Here is a 16725-nt window from a genome sequence, read left to right as displayed (position 1 = left end):
TATAACTTTATTTTTATGACAAGTTATTTTTATGGATCTTTTGCCATTTAATATAACAAATAATTATTAAGGGATATTGTTCAAGGAAATATATAATTTTAAATTTAAAAAGGGGCGAACCATGCATACTTTATTAAGTTCATTTTCAGTAAAACAGATAACAATAGTCTAAATCCTGATCATTAATAAGTATTCCAAAACTCTAAATTGGTGAGATGAATTTAAGTTTCACAAAACATGACATTTTTGCAAATACTAAAATTTGCCATAAATTATTGTTATTCAAAAATTCTGTGGTCTTTCTTCATGATAATTTCCTATGCATAATTCAGAGTAGTAATATTGTCTTTCCATTTTGTATTTGTTAAAATGTACTAATCCTAACACCTTAATAATTTCTTTATACCCATTTTGTTGGAGAAATGATAACCAGCTGTGATAAGAACCTTCATCAGCATCTTCTACGTGCTAGACTTTCAGGCCTTATACTGAATTCTTTGTGTGCATTGTCTCATTTAATCTGCCAATAATCCTTTGAGATCGTACTCTACTGTAATTGTATTTTAATATTTTCTTAGTGATGTTAAACATTAGTGTTATGGGGAATATGCTCTTATAGTTTATTCTTGTTACCAAAGACTATTTGCATATTTCTTTGTGTATTCATCTATATCTTTATTGAATATCTGTCTGGGCAGTGCTATAAGTGCTAGAGATTTGGTACTTGCTGAGGATATATTAATGAATAGAACAGGTAAGGTGTCTACCCTCACAGAGCTTATATTTTAAAGTTGTAGAACAGACACTAACCATATAAGCAAATAATATGGTAATTCCAGTTAATGATTGGTAACATGAAGAAAATAAAGCAAGGTAATGACTGGAGAAGGACAACAGGGAGTAAGGAGTGAAGAGTGAGGATACTTTGGACAAATGGTCGGGGATGGATTATCTAATGAAGTAGCATTTAGGGAGACACAGCAAGGGCATCTGAGTGGAAAGCGTGGGAAAGACCTTAGGTGGGAATGAACTTGTTATTTTCAAGAAACAAACAAAATTGGCAAAGGTGACTTAAGGTGAATGAGAAAAAGAATGGTGTAAAGTGATGTCAGAGAGTTGGGCAGGAAGCCAATCAGTCAGCAAATTGTAAATTTTAGCTTTAGAGTTTGGATTTGGTTTGTTAAGGACAAGTATGTGAAACTGGGGTTTAATTGCAACTGTGTGATCTCTATCCTTGTTTGGTTACTTTCACTCCTGACTAGGGCACAACATTTTACAACTCTGTAAAGTTAGACATTAACACAGTGGAAACTGATGAGATGAGGTGATTTTCTTCTCTATCCAGTAAAAAGATGGGACCACCTTTGTAGCTGCTTAAGTGATTTCCATCGTCAATAGATCTGAACAGGGTGAATTTCCCTATTACTTTTTGTTTTAGCACAAATTATTACTATTAGTACCATTATTATTAAATATGTCTTAATTGTTGCTCCTATTGAAAATGATCTGTTTCTGTGTCAAGAACACATATAAATATTGGGCCTCTAATCTCTGTTTTCTATATATACACTGTTAAACCTTACCTTGCTTTGACCTCCTTGTCTTTTCTTTTTGAAGTTAATCTCCTAATGCATTTTGAGACTATTTCTCACTCTTTATTATCCTACCACCTCTTTCACATTTGGTGCATTCTTTTTCCTATTCTTTTGTTAAAGCTTCCTGTGTATTTTTTTAATAAGAGTTACAGATTTTGTCTTCTTTTAAATGTGTCAAATAGTTATCTGAATTTTTTTTCTGATTTCTACATTAAATCATTTTTCCTCCTCTTCACTTACAGTGAAACCAAGGTAGGTTGCGTGGTTGATCGCTGATGGATGCCTAGTTCATATCCATATTCTTACCATCTATATTCATATTGTGTAGCTGGGTTCATTTTAAAGAAAAATCTACTCATGTTCTTATCTGCTTGGTGTTTATACACTCTCATCCCAAGGAAAGCATTCCATGTTTTATATATATGTATTTCTACATTGCAAAACTCAATATGTACTGCTTTTATAATGTTTCCCTATATTTCCTCTATATTTACACAGGGAAACATACATTTTCATAATGCAGTATGACTTCCCTTCCTTTTCATTTACTCATTTTCTAGGAATTATACGCTCCAAATAAATATAGAGGAAGAGATATTTAATAAGAAGGAGAAAGTAAGAAAAGCACCCTTCTTGCTCTAGTAGGTATTTGTCAGAGACATGGAATTGAGGATGGTTTCTGGATAATATATTTTATTTCAAAATCTGAATGTATAAAGTTGGGTAACTTAGTTTATTTTCTTCCAGTAAACCCTAGTAAGCCTCCAACTGATTTCATGATTAAATTCCACTGACTGTCTTTATAGCCCAGTAATAGGCGGTCTGGTCAGTCCTACTTTTTAGTGTTGTAATGGGAATTAAAATAGGTATATTAGGAACTTATTATAAGATGCTGTTTTTGCAGTGGTCTGCCAAGAATTTTAATTTACTTACTAGTGATATGATGATTAAACATTATTTTAATAACATCCGATTTATGACTTTTTCCCCTCAACTCTGTATAGTCAGCCATGGAACTTAAAGGTATAAAACTAACATAAATATTTTAAATCTCATAACCAGGATAGCATTCTAACTGCTGTGGGGTGATCATTTCTTTGACACTTTTCTTTTAAATCATAAAAGATCCCGATAACACTTGGAACCCATTGTGATAGATTTCAAAAGATTAAAGAAACTGAGAATGTACACAATGTTCCAGAATGAATAAGGCAATGATGTCATTTGAACAGTTGTAGAGAATACCTTATGGTAAAATGAATTGGTCCAGTTTACTTTTTGAATATAAAATAAGATTATCTAACCAATGACCTTGTATTCTCTGCATCAAAATTCTAAAATGTGCTTCTATTTTTTTCTCCTCATTTGAAAAAATAACTATCAATAGAGACTTTATTTGAGTAGCAAATAATCATGGTAGAATAAGTAGTCAAGTCAATTAAAAGAATTGGACAAACTGAGGTCAATGGATTGCTGAATTTTTATAGAAGCTTAGTAGATTTATTCGCAAACTAGAACAAGCTTAATTTGTTTTACCTGATTTTGTTTACAGATATTTACAACAAATTAATATATCGCTGTCAATCAAAACTTTTTCTCATTTACACTAAATTTCTTATTTTAAAATGTATATATCTAAGATTCTGTTTTCTTAAGTAACTTAGTTATACATGAAGATATTCTGACCACAATGAATTACAAATTGTTTTCTCTTCTGTGTATTCTGAATATCATCCTTAGATATTTAATTACAAGTGCAAAATTTTATCAAACTCTATAGTTGTGGAGGTATCGACAGATACATTTCCAAAAGTCATTAGGAACTTCATTTGCTACTCTGTTACTTAAAGAAATGAGAAGGAAGGAAAGGAGGGAGGGGACAAGAAGGAAGGAAAGGAGGGAGGGGAAGGCACACAGGCAAGCAAGCCTGTAAATACCTATCTATTTGCGAAAGTTGTCTAAGGTTTCATTGATTTATAAATGTCTTCTATTTTTACTTCTAAAAACATTTGCTACCACTACTTTAATTTGCTTCAATAAATTCTCAGGTGGAGTGAATCTCACCTAGAGATTATTGTCTCATCTTGCATGTAAAAAATTCTATATCTATGTTAAATTTAAATTAAAGTGGGATTTATTATAAGTGAATTATTTATAATGTATAAATATAAAACTGTAGAAAATCAAGTCATAATTTAGCTTTATTTAATCAAGTGAATATATTTTTTTTCTTTTTTATTTCAACCTCTCTGTCCCAAGAAACTACCAAATTGTTTCAGATGGCTTATAAATTCATTAATTTACATAGTTCAACAGTTTTCATTTATAAAACAATAAATATGAATGAGCTATTGAATACATTTTAGCCAATTTACTTTGGAAGCAATTCTTTTTCTTGTTTTTAGACATATTTGAATAACTTGTAAACTTGCAGAAGGAATACTATGACATAATCAGATTATGCATTTGTTAACATACTCTTTGGGGGAATATGCAAATTATAAGAGTAACACCATAGACTGCAACAGTTTAAAGACAAAAGTCATCTTTCAAAGGAAAGATTCAGGGGATGGTTCTGAAATGTGAAGGGCCAGACCTTTTTTAAAGTAGAAAAAATAACCAACTAGAAACTAATGTAATTATCTTAAGTGTTAAGCTTTGGGAAGAGATGGGGAAGGTAGCGTAAGTTAAATTCCATTTTTTTTTATCATATCAGGGTACCAATTTACATTATCTAAATATTTGATAAATCTAAAAGATAATTGTTAGAAACACTAAAAGGAGGAATGCTTCAATAGAGTGCCTCTGGGAGGCAGGCTTGAGGGACTACAGAGAGGGATCGGAGTTCACTACTTTTCCTCATAAATTAAAGTGTTCTTTTCATTTGTTGCCATGTGCATACATTATTTTGATAATAACAGGTTTTTTTAAGTTTATTTATTTTGAGAGAGACAGAAAGAGTGAGCAGGGGTGGGGCAGAGGGAGAGGGAGAGAGAGAATCTAAAGCAGGCTCCGCACTGCCAACGCAGAGCCTGATGTAGGGCTCCAACTTAGAAACCATAAGATCATGACCTGTGCTGAAACCAAGAGTCAGACACCCAACTGCCTGAGCCACCCAGGCACCCCAATAATAACATTTTTAAGTTTAGTATCTTTGGAAAATATCCTTTGTTTCATACAAAAGATCCTGGATGTCTGAGTTACAAGCCACCAGAAGGAAGCACACAGAAACCCTGCTTGTGGACCCAATTACTGCAAAAGAAAATTCAGGAGACTTCAGTCTTCTTTCCCTACATTTACTTAGTGCTTTATTCGAGAAATGTTTATGGAGTACGTATTCATGCTAGGCATTATGTTAAAGCACTGGGGAACATTGTGGACAAAAGTACATGACATCTCTGCCTCATGGGGCTTGTAGTCTAGAGAAGATGGACAAATAATTTCACAAATAGAAGTAGATTTTTTTAGCATATTCACACGGTATAGTGTGCACATACAGCAGGTGGCTCCAACCTAGACTTGAATGGGGGAAGTGAAGTCTGGGAGAACTTTCCTGAGATAGGGACAATAGGTCATCTGAGGCCTAAGTGGACTAACTTAGAGAATTTAGCAGGTGTTTCAGGTGCAGAATGAGTGGAATAGGTTACTACCCTGTGGCTGGAACAAACATGGAAAATCAGCATACATTAAACAAATCTGTCTGCAAAAAGAGAGAATGTTCTATGATGGAACACGGGCAGAGAATAGTGGAACAGACTTTATGGGCATGTTTACGATTCTAGTCTTTAACATAATTGCAATGACAAGCCATTGAAATGTTATAAGGATCATACCTATGTTTCATTTGAGATGCAGTGTTGAAGGCAAATTAGAAGGGCAGAAGAACAGATAGAGTGAAGGCAGTGAAAGATCATGTCAATAGCACAGGAAAGTGATGCTGGTCCCCAAGACAAAGTGACAGCAGTAGAGATGGAAACAAATGAATGTAATTATCAGGTACATATTGCGAGGGGACAGCAGTGTTCTCTATTAAATTGGACATAGGAGGTATGTTTTTGGCATGCATAAGCAGATGGATTGAAAGACATTATGCTAGAGGAACAGCTTTGAATTATGCTCTTCCTTCATTTGGTTTGGTGTAGTGTGATCCTTGCAGATATTCAGGAAGAGAGTTTAAGTAGTCTGTTGGATATGCCAGTCTGGAATTCAGAGAAGAGTGTGGACTGGGGATAAAATTTTAAATTTCATGTATGTTGAAATTAAAGGACCGGATATGGGTGAGCTGTTTCAGGGAGAAAAACTGAAGTGAAATGCAAACGAACCTAAAATAGGTAACTGTGAGATTTTCAGCATGTGATAAAACTGTATAGGGAAGAAGCTGAATAAGCAAACCAGAAGGGGAAGTGCTCGTGATATAAGAATGACTTATGAGGAGCACTTTCATTTGATGATGAAAAGGCAGGGGGTTGGGGGGGGGAGGTAAGAATATGCCTGCGTCTGAAAAGCAGCTACAAGCTATGATGTCCAAAAACCTGGAACAAAAGTGGCTGAATTTTCTTTGTTAATAAGTTATTTTTAAAACAATGTAATATCACTGACTCATTGGTCAGTGATTCTGCTCAACAATAAGAGAGCAAGTTGTCAAAGCCACTGGGAGATTAACTGTGCAGAGGCTATTAGAAATTGTGGGCAAGAAGTCAGAGGTTGATCTGCAAACCCCAAGTGCAGGAGAGATTAGAGTCAAATAATGAGTTAACATGGCCAGATTCTAAAAGACTAGATGAATTCTGTAAACATTGGTTTATGATAGCAAGCCTCTTCTACATGCCCAAGGCTCTGCTCTGCTCAAAGTCTTTCTGAATTCTGGTACTGATAAATGTTATTTGACTGTCTGAATTCAACACTTGCCTTATATTAAACCCAATTCAACTTCTACTTTAAAGTTGATATCCAAGTGTTAGAACACCCTTTACTAACTTATAGTCTTTTTTTTTCCCTTTTTATGCTGAAGATGACACAAGATGTGTGTGCGTGTGTGCTTCGTATAATTTTGTTGTATTGGATTCTACATTGCACTAAATAAGCAAGACATTCAATGGATAAGTGGATGTTGGGCATTTTTAAATGGGTCTTTATTATAAGGAAGGCTGTTAATGTATGTTATAGGATAAAGGGGGGAAAATAAACCTTTAGTATTTGGATAGCTGTTTCAGAACAATTCAGCCAAGCAGAATGGTGTTCATTGTTGTTCTTGCCATCTATTGGTAATCTCTTAGATATTAATTATCCTTTCCAAGAAATGAGCTATTTTTAAATATCTCTTTGGTTGGCATTATCATTATTAAACATAAAAAATGTGACGGAAATCTCCGCAGATAATGTTGTGAATATTCCTATTGATGAGTCAGTTTCGTCACTATATAAGGCTTAAATGAGTGCTTATCTCAAACACAGAATAAAGAAGACCCAAGTTTTTTAAAAACATTTTCACTTTTTTATTTTTCTTTTGTCAAATTGTTTATAAACGTTAACCATTCCTGAAATTTTCAAACTAATCATTTCAAGCAGTGTGGGGCGTTTGGCTCACTACTTAATTCCTGGTATACCTAGTATTCAAATGATTAACTTAATTTAATTTAATTTTTTTAATGTTTATTTTTGAGAAAGAGAGAGATAGAGCATGAGTGGGAAGGGGCGGAAAGAAAGGGAGACACAGAGTCCAAGGCCGGCCCCAGGTTCTTCCAGTCCCAACACAGGGCTCGAACCCATGAACTGTGAGATCATGACCTGAGCCGAAGTTGGATGCTTAACCGACTAATCCACCTAGGTACCCCTCAAATGATTCATTTTAATTAAAAACCCAGAATATGTGGTATATGCTAATTTTGAGGGTATGATCACTAACTGAAATATAACGCCTTTTATAAAATTACCCTGATGCAAAGGTAGTCTCCAATTATACTATCAGACAAGCTGTCCTAGAGGTCATGAACCAGAGAGGCTTGCAAACCAAATTAAATTGCTCAATCATGAGGCTCATTAAGTCAATTTAAAACACATAGGGAGAAGCAAGGGGCAAGAGATACGATGGGTTAACATACCTAGGATAAGGAGCAGGCAGCTTGGAAAGACCCCAACGCCTGAATTCTGAATTCTCACAACCTGAATTCTAAGGTATGAAATGTTCATACATCCTTTCTGCCACATCAACTTTCCCAAATAATTGTGTAATTACAATATCCAGAGTTGTGGTTTTGAGCAAGGGACCCATAGAGGGGGACATACTCTAGCCCAATAACAGACACTTGTTTTATAGGAAAGACAGGGGAAAGTATGCCTGGTTAATAGCTATAGCTTGCCAACTAGCCTGCTGAATATAGGCTTTATTTGTGTTTCTTGAGCAGAGGACATGTGGAGCCAGAATCCTTTTCAGCAATGGCTGGTAGAATTAAGGCCTTAATGAACATTAAATGCTCATATATTTTTAGTATATGAGTATTTAGTGCACAGGAGCCTTATGTGTATTTAATACTTCTTAAATATTCAGTATCTCTTGGTCCCTCCATCTTTTTCTATGCATGTTTAACACACACATAACCTACTTATTAACTACTATCTATATTTAACATACTGTGGAACATCTAACATCTAACATACATTTTGCTTATGTTTTCTGCACAAAAATTCAAACATCTTTTTTTTAATAAAATTGAATATTTTCAAAAGCAAAGCCTTTCCCAAAACTTAAAGCCAAATGTCTTCTCTCTATTATGACATGTCAGAAATTTTAGTGCAGGTTATAGTCAAAAGCACATTATTCAAAATATGACTTTGAAATGTGCTAAAGTAATGTTCCTTCAACTCTGAACTTCAGGTTGATAGTTGCAGATATATCAAAAGAGCAAACATTAAAGTAGTCTTGATTTTAGTGTAGACCCAAGTTCAAAATCAGTGAAGGTAAAGAGCCTACAGAGATACAAGGTTTTACATATATGTATATTTTTTAAGTTATGCAAGAAAATGCTTACTGTTCACTTAGCTAAGAAAATAAAGGTATGCAAAACCTTTAGAGATTGAATATTGATGAGTTCTCCTCTTGGGACACTGATTAGAGGAAATTTAGAATAAATGATAAACATTAAAACTGATCAAAAGGAAGCACTTTTAAGTAGAAAAGTTTCCTTATGGGATTATAACTATAAGGTAAACTTTTCCTTATTGACTTTCTTCTTGGATTCTCCTCTCTATGTATCTGTAAACATAGTCCTATACACCCATGTTTATACATATATGTCGTTTTAATAAGATAAAATGAAAAATACCATGTAACATTGCTAACAGCAAAATAGCTTAACCACAATTTATACAGAAAATATAGAATGTGAGAAAATAATTAACATAATGGGGAAATACTAATACTAAAACAAACTAAAAACTAAACAAGCACCCTCACAAAGCATTAACACATAATGTAATCCAGCCCTGAAAGCTTTTTAAAACTACCAAAATAATGAAACATGATACAAAGATAAAGAAAAAAACCTCAACACCAAATTCTAGTAAAGTTGTTTTAAAATGTGTACACCAAATCATTGTTATTGCTATAAGTAAATGAATGTGGCCCTCCTAGAATACTAGAAGTAAGGCAATACATAGCAAGAAACATAAAGATGTTTATGCCTTAGGGTAACAATTCTAATCAGAAGTATATTTCAAATAAATACGTCAACACATGCAGAAATATTGTACAAATTTATTTTTCCAATGGTTTTCTAAAATGGCATATGGATTAGAACAAAAATGTTAATACTTTAGCAATGCAGTAATACATACAATGGAGAATTGTGGTCAAAAACAAAATAGAAAATGGTGCAGGTGCAGTTGTTTTTTCTAAGTATGCATATGTGGGATTTTTTCCTAAGCAATAGTTTTCACAATTAGGTGTAGCCAAATTAATTAATTTTGAAACATAATTTGCATCTGAAGGCTGCATTTGGTTGTAGTTGAACCAGCAGTCGGTTACTGGAAACATCTTTGTGGAAAGTAGCATTGGACTTTATTGTAACAATTAATGATAAAGGTTGTATAATACAGGAGGTATCGTGATAGTTTCAAAATTACTGACATTAAGGGAAGGAGGTCTTATTTACTTTTGAAAAAAGTGAGGTGTAACAAAATACTAGATTTTCTCAATGACGTTTGGGTTTCATAACTGTATACAGAGAGTTATAATATAAACTCAAGAAAAGAACAAAGCTATTGCCAGCATGAAAACGCTCTTAAGTTTCCTATCCATTCAATCAGTTCTTATACATAATTTTTTTTAAATACTTTAAGGCCTTAGTTATGCAGAACAGAATGTATCAAATGAGTTGACTACAAAAAAAGTATGCAAGCTCTGTTTGTGACTCAAGGATACATGAACATATGTGGATGATAATGTGTGAGACAAAGAACGATAGGAGGTTGAGTCACTTAAATTGTCACATTAAATGATTGTATAATATTATTTTTGAAACATAAAAAGATTTAAAAGTATAAATCTGAGGGATAAATCGATGTTAAGTTGGACTTTACAGAGTGCTAAGCAATTTTTTCAGGATGTGTTAAGTAATGAAAACCTTCATAAATTCAGTTACAGTTGGAATCTAGCTGAATAATGAATGTCAGTTAAGAAGTCCAGCTGGAAAACTAGCAGGAAAAATGCAGAGGAAAAGAGAAAAATAGTCTAGCCAGCCACCAAAACTGTCCAAAATATAATGGTTTCTAAAATGTCCAATAGATAATACTAACTCCTTTTTATGAGACAAGGCAATGTAAACCAAGATGCATCTGCTTAGTTAATTACTTAGAAGCAGAAGAGAATAAATAATTATTGAAGTAATTCTGAGAGTGGACATAATTAGCACCATTAATCATCGGCCATAAATTATTTAATTCAATAGTCCTGGAAGAAAAATTAGTATTGTAGTCACTTTTGCATTTAAAACTCATCATCATAATGCTGTCAGCTGGAATATATGATGCCTTCCAATATATATTTAAAAAAAAAAAACTGATTTGGTTCAATTAATATTGTGAAGATACATTAAGTTCTACTGAGTAGGATAATGAGTTTAAGAAAGCCAATTCAGTAATTATCTCAGTTCTAGAATTTTTATTAGATATAAACCCATTAGCTCTCCACACCCCCACAGAAGCTCTAACTCATTGACACTATAATTAAAAAAATTTTAAATAGAGTGTTGAAATAAGGTAGAGGGAACATATGTAGAATGAGATTATAATATCAGTTTTTTATAACAGCACTTAGAGTTGTCTGACAGAAAAAAATTAAGTGTTTAGTGTGTAATATGTATCTAGTTTTACCTGTTTTGAAAAATCCTGATGTATACTGATAGGAGCCTATAAATACTGTGACTGGACAAAACAACTGTGTATTCATAGCTAGAGTAGAGGAGAATACTTTTAACTTTTCCTGTCTACCCTCTTAGTGCTACTTAGGGCCTTGGAAACAGACTGACAAAAAATAGATTAACAAGAGAAGAAGGGAGATTTGGGGGGTGGGTGAAATAGGTGAAGAGAATTAAGAGTACACGTGATGAGCACTGAGGCATGTATAGAATTAGCAAGTCATATTGTACACCTGAAACTAATATAACACTAGAATTACACTTGAATTTAAAAAACAAATAAAATTTTTTTTTAAAAAAGGACAAACCAAAGATTATTACCATGTGACTCATGCCTACACATAGGAGTGATGAGTAACTCAAAAGGGTGATTAGAATTTGGGATTATATAGCATCATAAAAGAACAATACATTTGTAGACAAGTGACGAAGGAAAAGGACTTTGGGTTCTAGGGGCAGCACAGTTTGGAATGGTAAATAGGGAACTAATGAAAGAAAAAGGCGAGCTAGTAAAGTGGGTTATGTAGATTTTTCTGGTGCCTTTTGGGACTGATAAAGATCTAGAGTTGTTTCTGGTGATTAACTTTTGCCCTCTTTGATAGAGAGGTGAGGAGACACCTTTACAAATTTATGTCCTGCTTTTAGACAAATAGGGGCAGGGCAGAGAACTTTTCTCATATCTGCTTCTCAGTTGCACTCAATTCAAAATAATCCTTCTGCCAAAGTGGCATAATTTGGGGGGGGAGTATGTTCTGCTACACTTCACCAGCTGGGGAAAAGAGTTTCGTGCCTTAAAGGCTCCTGAGACTTTTAATGTAGGTCCACTTAATAGATGATCCAGGAGACTGTTAAAAACTGAGAACAAACTGAGGGTTGATGGGGGGTGGGAGGGAGGAGAGGGTGGGTGATGGGTATTGAGGAGGGCACCTTTTGGGATGAGCACTGGGTGTTGTATGGAAACCAATTTGACAATAAATTTCATATATTAAAAAATAAATAAATAAATAAAATAAAAACATTTAAAAAAAAATAGATGATCCAGGAGCATCTGGGTGGCTCAGTCGGTTCAGCGTCGGACTTCAGCTCAGGTCACGATCTCACGGTTTGTGAGTTCGAGCCCCACGTCGGGCTCTGTGCTGACAGCTTGGAGCCTGGAGCCTGCTTCAGATTCTGTATCTCCCCTCTCTTTGCCCCTCCCATGCTCATGCTCTGTTTCTGTCTCTCAATAATAAATAAACGTTAAAAAATTAAAAATAGATGATCCAGAATACTTGGAAAGCCTCAGAATCTTGATTTACATCAGGGATGGTGGGGAGTTTTGGTGAAAGGAACTAAAATAGATGGGAAGGGTAAGAGGGGAGATGAGCAAAGGGCACTAGAGTTCTGTCTGTACCGGTTGGGTTTGAGAAGAGTTTGGGGGATCAGGAGAGGTGGATAACTGAAGTGCATGAGACAAAAAAAAAAAAAAGAAATAAATGAAGAGCATATTAAAGTGCATTTTTGAGATTAGTTATGAGATTAACCTTTCATATTTTGGAAAGATTTTAGTAACAATTGAATTTGTTTTTGTCTGCTGAACACCAGACTTCAAGTAGGTGGGCCTCCAGGAAAGAGCAACAACCCTGCACTGGGTAATATGTAGACATTTTCTAATGGGAAGTGTCTAGTGAATTACTCAGCTAAATTAAAAAAAAAAAAAAAGTTTCGAGCTTTTTTCAGGTTACTGTCCAATGAATCGTTATTGGATTCAATGTTAAGTTCTCATACAAGTAATATGTGGTTGGATTATATTTCTAAAGTGTGCTGAATGTTGACATTCTTCCCTAATGTTCCTAAAAATGCGAACTTTATGAGATTGAATGCTAAATTCCATTTTTCTTCCTCTGAGCAATGCAGAGCCTAAAAAGAAGTAAGTGCAAAATCTGTAATGTTGCTTGGTTTGTTCACATTCTCATTACCCCTGGAAGATGGTGTGGCAACATTTATTTTGAATTTAGAAGTGATTGATACATAATAGCCTAGTTGGTGCTGGTGGATGAAAACAGTGGGGTCTATGACAGTGATGTTCCAAGTGGAGAAGGCAGATAATGGAAGGAAGAGAAACGCAGATCAGAGTAGTCTATTTTTCCACTTGGTTTAATATTGCTTTGAAAAAGAGATTCTGCAATAGTTCAGCTTCAGGCACTGAAATTAAATTGTTATAGTTTTGTAGCTTGTGTTAAGAATCAAAGGCACTTGAATGTTTGCACTACTGAAACCAGTGACAGGTAACTGAAAGTCTGTCATAGCTTACCTGTAGCAAATGGGCTAAACCTTAGCATCTCTAGTGATCACCATTTTTTTTTGTTTTTTTTTTAATTTTGTTTTGAAGGTTCTGAAGTCACAGATACACAAGAGAGATTAAATAATTTACTCTAGTTCATACAGCTGTACATTGTCTGGGCTGGGATTCAGACCCAAACATTCCAGCCAGTTTCAGAGAATTCTCATGACCCTTATACATGTTGCCTCTGGGGTAAAAAGAACTCACTGAGAGAGAGGCCAGCTGTGCCTAAGCAGTCTTCTTCTCAGTTCCATACGAAGAAAGTCCTTGAAATTCTTGTCTTGAAGGGGGTACATGAATTCAATTAGACTTATCCTGGAAATAAGTCAGTATGGCAGGTATTCCAATAATTCACTTATATGTCCTCTGGTTCATATTTCTCAATAAAATAAAGTAAAATATACAGAAAAGCCAAAAGGCAGGTTAAATTATGAAGTGATTCTCTAGGAATCAAGCTTTGGAAAGTTCCTGGAGAAAATTATCCAGCCATTTCCTTTTTCTAGTATAATGCAGAATCTTAACCAAATGTACCAGTCTTAGGTGACATTCATTTGGATTCAAGTAAATTCTTAAACATGCCTGATGAAGATTGGGAAACAAAATAATGCCAACATGTTCCAATTTTGTCCCTCTGTGCCTTCTTTGGGTGTTTTTTTAAGATTTTTTTTAACCTTTATTTATTTTTGAGAGAGACAAAGACAGAGTGAGAGCAGGGAAGGGGCAGAGAGAAAAGGAGACACAGAATCTGAAGCCGGCTCCAGGCTCTGAGCTGCCAGCACAGAGCCTGATGCGAGGCTCGAACTCACAGACTGTGAGATCATGTCCTGAGACGAAGTCGGATGCTTAACCAACAGAGCCACCCAGGTGCCCTGGGTGTTTTTGATCATTGGTCTATTTTTTTTCCATGATGATATGGATTTTTTTTCCATTATAATCTGGTATTTTTAAGAATTTACTACCAACTTTATAATGTATAGAAATATGAAAAAAAAAGAAATATGAAAAAAGTATTATAGGGCACAAAGAAGGAAAATAAAACTCACCTCAGTGGTAAGAGATGAAGGAAGAGTATAAGATAACTTATAGAGGAGGTAATATTTCCAATGTCCAATTAAAAAAAGATAAAGTAATAAAGCATGCAGTTATAGTAAACACTCTCAGACCCAATTATACACAACCACTATAAACCAGAAAAGATCCCTTTGGAAATTTACTTTTTTTGAATTTATTTATTCATTTTGAGAGACAGAGAGAAAGAGAGTGTGAGCAGGAGAGTGGTAGAAAGAGGGAGAGAGAATCTCAAGCAGGCTCCACCCTGTCAGCACAGAGCCTGGTGCAGGGCTTGGTCCCATGAACCATGAGACCATGACCTGAGCCTTAATTGAGAGTCTGATGCTTAACTGACCCAGCCACCCAGGTGCCCCTAGATCTCTTTGAAAATTAAAAAAAAAAAAAAATCTTTTGAATGTTCCCATCAGATGTAAGGAACGGATTAGATTAGATTTGCCAGGACTTGATTTCCTCATATACAAAATCCATACACTGGCCTAATAACCCAGTGAATGTCTTTCAACTAAGGCTACTCATCAGTACCACTCACGAAGCCTTATAAAGCTAGACATGGCAGCATTTAGATGATTCCTGAAATTTCCCATACCTTTACTATCATTAAAATAATACCTATCTTCTTAAGTACTTGCATATATAGGGGAGGGGGAAAGTGCCCTTCTTTTTTAGTTTCAGTGTCCTGAGTCTGTGAATGAAACTGATAAAAGACACATTGATGGGAGAAAAGGTTTACTTTGTATGCATGTGGGAATCTCACAGAAAAGGAGTAAAAACTCCAAAGATGAGGTTAAATATAGGGGCTTATATGCAATTTTAACAGAACAAAAATTGTGAAGTAATTAGAGGAATGGGGATATATTTGCATTTCTAAGGGTGGTAAATTGTGGGAGGGTAAATAGGTGAAACCAATGCAAGAGAAGGGTGGTTTAGTGATGTTTATTAAGCAGATTCAAGTTGGTTATTAAGGATCATCCTCTTCTTCCTGATAGGGGAAAGGGAGACTCCTTTGCAAGTAAAACTTTATGTTCATTTTACCAAGGGGTATTTATATACTGCTTTTAGACAGAAAGGAGCAGGCAAAGAGCTAATTGCCTTTAGCCCTAAACAATCCTTACGTCAAAATGGCCTATTTTGGTGTGGTATACTCTGATCCCCTTCTGATTCTTACCTCTTCTGCATGTTTTGGCCCTGTTACAACTCTGTGTAATGTGGCCCTATACATCTTCCACTTTTGCTGAGGTGAGAACTGCTTGGATGATACTCTTTGGGTTCCTGAACTTAAATTCCTGTATTCACAGAGGGTCACAAAATAGAAGCAAGAGTTGTGAGTGATTACAACCTTGATTTAAAGTTGTCGAGTGTTTCAGAGTTGAGATATTCATCAAGACCAGGTAAGGTGGTAGATGTACAGTTTGGGTCAACGTTTGTTTTAAATTTGGAGATTCTTTTTATTTTTTTTTTAATTTTTTAATGTTTATTGATTTTTAAGAGACAGGAAACAGGGCATGAGCGGGGGAGGGACAGAGAGAGAAGGAGACACTGAATCCTAAGTAGACTCCAGGCTCTGAGTTGTCAGCACAGAGCCTGACACGGGGCTCGAACCCACGAAGCGCAAGATCACGACCTGAGCCAAAGTCAGACACCCAACCGACTGAGCCACCCAGGCGCCCCTGCAGATTCTTTTGGAATATATAATCTATAAATTTGAAATTTCAAAATTTATTTCTGTTAATAGCCAAAGTTAATAAACAAAAACTTTTGAAAGCATTTTTGAATGCACAATTGTTTCAAATGTTAGCATATACTCAAGTTCTAATACCCATATTGGAAAAGCATTGTAAAGTTAAACACCTCCTTTTTCTAAAGTTGAACATATTAAGTGCTTAGACAATATCATTTCTTAAAATTCCTCTAAGTTTTAATATTCCAATTTGTCTCTTTAAGGAAGGAATTAAAAAGCGAGGATCAGGGATTGGATTTGTAATTGGCAATAAAACCAGTGAAAGATCTGGAAGTGATGAATATGTTCAGGACGTTAATTGTGGTGATAGTATCATAGGCTGATACATGTGTCCAAACTCATCGAGGTGTATACATTAAGTGTGTGCATTTTTTGTATATCAGTTATGCCTCAGCAAAACTAAAAAAAACAGTGAATGACCTTTGTGAAGACATGAAATATTACCATCCATTTGTAATATATTTGCTTGCCTGTTTTCATCTCACATATACAGGTGATTATATTTTTTTATGCATAACAAATTAGGAGTAGAAATTTTCTGCTCAAACTTAAAGATTTTAAGTAATTATTTAAGCAATTAATTAT

General features: G+C 34.8%; 1 protein-coding gene across 11 annotated transcripts in view; it reads left to right on the top strand.

Moving 5' to 3' along the window:
* The window catches only part of NAALADL2 (N-acetylated alpha-linked acidic dipeptidase like 2), a 1320599-nt gene that overhangs the window by 928442 nt on the left and 375432 nt on the right, over positions 1-16725 (top strand). The window lies entirely within an intron of this gene.

The sequence above is a fragment of the Acinonyx jubatus genome, chromosome C2 (genome assembly GCF_027475565.1).
Source record: "Acinonyx jubatus isolate Ajub_Pintada_27869175 chromosome C2, VMU_Ajub_asm_v1.0, whole genome shotgun sequence".
NCBI classification, from domain to species: Eukaryota; Metazoa; Chordata; class Mammalia; order Carnivora; family Felidae; genus Acinonyx; species Acinonyx jubatus.
The sequence above is the reverse complement of the archived record's forward strand: the minus strand, read 5'-3'. Positions and strand labels throughout refer to the sequence as shown.